The sequence below is a fragment of the Nerophis lumbriciformis genome, linkage group LG33 (assembly GCF_033978685.3).
Source record: "Nerophis lumbriciformis linkage group LG33, RoL_Nlum_v2.1, whole genome shotgun sequence".
In the NCBI taxonomy this organism is placed as follows: domain Eukaryota; kingdom Metazoa; phylum Chordata; class Actinopteri; order Syngnathiformes; family Syngnathidae; genus Nerophis; species Nerophis lumbriciformis.
Window position 1 is genome coordinate 14,255,001 of NC_084580.2, and position 5,000 is coordinate 14,260,000.

General features: G+C 39.1%; 1 protein-coding gene across 1 annotated transcript in view; it reads right to left on the bottom strand.

Moving 5' to 3' along the window:
• The window catches only part of LOC133575820 (coxsackievirus and adenovirus receptor homolog), a 26,864-nt gene that overhangs the window by 1,123 nt on the left and 20,741 nt on the right, over nt 1–5,000 (bottom strand). The window lies entirely within an intron of this gene.

The following is a 5,000-nucleotide window of genomic DNA, read 5'->3' on the forward strand; positions in this document are numbered from 1 at the left end:
ATAAAAAAAGGAAAAAAATGGTTCAAGATGTTCATTATAATTCTTGTTGTGTGTACTTTGTGAACACTTGTAGTTTGAACAGTCTCTTAAACTGAATCATATTGGTGCTTTGTTTGATTTTTTTGGTTAATCCGTTCCATAATTTATTCCACATACTGGTATGCTAAAGGTTTTAAGTATTGTACGAGCATACAAATGTTTTAAATTACATTTTCCTCTAAGGTTATATTTCTCCTCTTTAGAATAATTGTTGTACATTCTTGGGGAGCAGGTTATAGTTTGCTTTGTACATCATTTTAGCTGTTTGCAAATGCACCAAATCGTTGAATTTCAATAATTGTGATTTAATAAATAAAGGGTTTGTATGTTCTCTATATCCAATTATGTATTATTCTAATTGATCTTTTATGTAACACAGTTTGTGAATGAAGCGCACATTTGTAGTTTCCCCATATTTCTGCACAATAACTCAGATATGGTAACACTAGTGAGCAGTAAATATGAAGTGATTTTTGGTCTAGAACATGTTTTGCTTTATTCATTATTGATGTGTTTCTTGCTACTTTATGTTGTATATTTTTACATGAGATTTCCAATTCATTTTATCATCTATTAATACACCCAACAATGTGTTTTCTTTTACCCTTTTGTCCCACCAGCTCCAGGTTACGTGCTTGTTGTCAAAAACATAAAAAGACTGCACATATACGACATCATAATACAAGAACATAAAAGACACAATTTACCCAATGTTTCTGAAGTCAACAATAACAATATTAATATATTATATTCATTGACACTTGCCGCTAAGTTATTGCTTTATGGAATAATTATGAAGTATACATATGTAGACCAGAATTTACATTTAGTCTCAATGTGCTTGCTCTTTTTATACCTTATGTTATTTATAAATTTTTTCCAACACGTTTCTTCCTTTCACAGAGAACGTGAACTTAAATGTTATGGTGTGAATGAATTATCAATAAAATACATGGAAGGAATAGGATTAATTAAGGCTTGCTTCTTCCCACACCATTTCAGAGTTAAGCAAATATGACCAAGTCTGAAACAGATGAATCCTGACTATAACCAAGTATGATCAGAATTCCGTCTATAAGACACCACGAACACTAGGGTAGCAAGTCACTCTTTGATACATTCTGTACATTAAAGATGCTCAAAGAAATCTAATGTAGGTCAATATATGAGGATATCTGTCAGAACATCCAAATCTTAGCTTAGTGTCTGTTAAGTTTTATCACTGTGCTCTCGTTAGCACTACTAACTAGCAGTCCTGATATGTGTCTTACACCTACGCTTGAGTCAGCTGATATGAGAATTTATTTTCATACGAGACCAACGGGCGGCCGCAATGTACTGTATAGGCTACCTCTGCTAACACTAACAGTGGTTCTTGGTGATTGAGCATTGATTTACAACATGTGAAAGCTGAGAGCATGTTATTTAATCACAATCCCTCCAAAAAACCTTTGCAAACCTGGAGAAAGTGAAAAAATATATATATCTACTTACCGGCACAAGAAGACTCAGTTGAATTCCTTGACATGAGCAGCAGCAAACCTATTCAGTGTCAATAACACATCCCACAAGGGAAACACGATGCATATGTCCTAATTTTACGTTTGAAGTTTAAAGGTTCCCTTTACATATAAAAAGATGATGCATAAAGAGATGCATAGGTCATAATCTTACGTTTGAAGCTTTAAAGTTACCCTTTTGACAAAAAGATGATGTACAAAGTGATGACTACATGATAACCATACTGGTGAGGTCGGTTTATCCAACAAAAATGTTGTTAGAAGGCTTTCATCTTTTCCATTTAAGATTTTTTTTTTAAAGTTACAATTCCCCCATGTGTCCATCTATCCATCCATCCATTGTCCCTCTATGTACATCAAGTAAATTCGCCATTGTGGGATTAATAAAAGTCTATCCTATCACATCAATCTCTATTTATTCATACAGCACTTTTCATAAACAGGCAAGTGGCAATTAAAGTACTTTACACAAAAAAAGAAAGAAAACACATAAACACAAATGCGCGCGCACACACACACACACACACACACTATTGACAATAACAAAACAAAAACAAAACACTGAGGATTGAGGAAAAATTTAACCCCTGAGGCTCCACATTGTAGAATAACTAAATATATATATAGTATATATATATATATATATATATTAAATTAGTGTTGTTCCGTTACTAATATGTTGGTACCAGTACCAAAATTATTTTGATACTTTTCGGTACTTTTCTAAATAAAAGGGACCACAAAAAATTGCAATATTGTCTTTATTTTAACAAAAAATATTTCAGTAAAATAAACATGTTTGTTATTGCAAGTTTGCACTTAAATAAAATAGTGAACATACAAGACAACATGTCTTTTATTAGTATGTAAGCAAACAAAGGCTCGTAATTTAGCTGCTGACGTATGCAGTAACATATTGTGTCATTTATCATTCTATTATTTTGTCAACATTATTAAGGACAAGTGGTAGAAAATGAATTGTTAATCTACTTGTTCATTTACTGTTAATATCTGCTTACTTTCTCTTTTAACATGTTCTATCTACACTTCTGTTAAAATGTAATAATCACTTATTCTTCTGTTGTTTGATGCTCTACATTAGTTCTGGATGATACCACAAATTTGGGTATCAATCCGATACCAAGTAGTTACAGGATCATAGATTGGTCATATCCAAAGTCCTCATGTGTCCAGGGACATATTTCTTGAGTTTATAAACATAATGGAAATTAAAAATAAACGAAAGAAGAAAAAATATCGACGTAATCATAGTAGTATCGACTGTACTTGGTGTTATTACAGTGGATGTTAGGTGTAGATCCACCAATGGTGTTTGTTTACATTTGGGGAATGCAGACCGGTACTTTTCGGAGGCGGTATAGTACCGAATGTGATTCATTAGTATCGCGGTACTATACTACCGTACAACCCTAGTTTGAATATGTCGGGAAAGGTGACGTTTTTTTTATGTTTATACCAGTAATTAAAAAGCAAAATTCCACTGTTAAGAAATAGATACCAACAGCCGTAATTAATTTAATACAACAGCTAAAAGTCAATTAACAGATTAAACAGAAACATAGATAATGGTAAACATGTGCGATAAAGATTAGAAAGGCTTTCCGAGCACGTCGATCCCTTAGGCTTGACTCTACGGCCCTGCAGATCCTCGCACCAGTCCCACTGTTAGTGCATTGCAAGCCTTGAGCCGATGTTGCCATTCGGCGCGTTCTCATTCTGGCCACCTGCCGTCCGTCTGCCGTGCGTCCTCACTCCAGTCCTTTTCCTCTTTCTACAGCAGGTTTGCAAAACACATTCCATTTTCTTTGCACGTCACTCTCGCTTGTGGCTGGCCTGTTCCTCCTGCGGTCTACTTCTTACTCTCAGTCGGCGGCGCTCTACTCAGATCTCTGCTGCGGGCGGAGGAGTAGCCGCGGTCTCTGCTCAGACCCAAAGGCCCTCAGACCTGCGGTCCCTCTCCTGCCAGCAGCCATGCTTCCTTTCTCTCCTTGTTGCACCAACCACGAGGCTTCTTTTTGCTATTCAAGCAGCAACTCCCAGCCCTCTGCTCTAAACACATTGCTTGATCTGTTAATCATCCCAACTGTCTCAGAAGTAGTGTTACGTTCTTGGAGCAAAATGGACCCGGAAGCAAAAGAGGCAGAGTTTTCCGTACAAACAAAGTTTTTATAATAAGCACAAGAAACTAAAACACTAAACAATGCCACGAAAAAACAGGTAGACAAAGTAGCAAACAAAAATACAAGCTACGAGGAAGCAACATCAGGTAAGTGCAATCAGCTAAAATAATGCGATAGTGATTGCAAAGAGATGTGCCCCGTGCTCAAACCTTCCTTCCCGCATCCAAACACTAGAGGAAGATAAAGAGCATATCCAGGAAAAGCAGACAGAAAGTACTGGAATGTTAACAGTACCCCCCCTTAACGGACACCACCTGCCGGCTTACTTGGCTTTTACGGAAAACGATGGTAAAACTGTATACATAGATTAGGATCGAGAATGAGAGACGAAGAAATTCTTGATGGAACCTTGGGGGCATATCCTTCCCAGTCCACTAGGAACTGAAAGCCCCCTGACCCTTCTTTCCACGTCCAAAACGGCCTTTAACGTAAATGCGTTATGGCCATCGACCAGCCTGGTAGCCACAGGCTTGAGGAGAGGGATGTGGAATACAGGGTGTATTCTGATGGCATCAGGGAGGCGTAGCTCGAGAGATGTAGGAAAGATGATTCGCTCTACTACATACAGGCATGGGTGAATGAATCTGGGTTGGAGTTTGTGTGAATCTGTGTGTAGTGGTAAGTCCTCGGTAGACAACCCAAACCTTTCTCCTGGCCTGTAATTGGGTGCAGAAACTCGGTGACAATTAGCCAGTCTCCGATTGCACTCGGGTGCGGTACAGTGCAGCTCTGGAATTGCACAAGGCCAGGTGAGCCCAAAGCAGGTGGGCGGAAACAGACGGCACGGCAGACTCCAACCGTACACGGCGTGGAATGGATAGACCCCTGTAGTGGAACAGATGAGCGTTATGGGCGTATTCGGTCCAAGAAAGGTTAAGAACCCAGGAAGCAGGTTGTTGATGGCATACGCAATGTATTGTAGCCTTCAGGTCTTGGTTGGCTCGCTCCGTCTGGCCATTGGACCGTGGATGGTAGCCGGAAGAGAGATTAGCTGAGGCCCCCAAAGACTTGCAAAATGCCTCCACACAGCTGAGGAAAACTGGGGCCCCTCTGTCAGAGACAACGTCAACGGGAATCCCGTTCAGGCAAAACCCATGTTGGGCCTGCAGATCAGCAGTTTCCAGGAAGGATGAGAGTTTAGGTAGTGCGGGGAGGTGGACCATCTTGGAGAAACGGTCCACCAAAGACTATAAAAATGGGACCCATTACCTCCCTGCTTGGCACTCAGCATCAAGGGTTG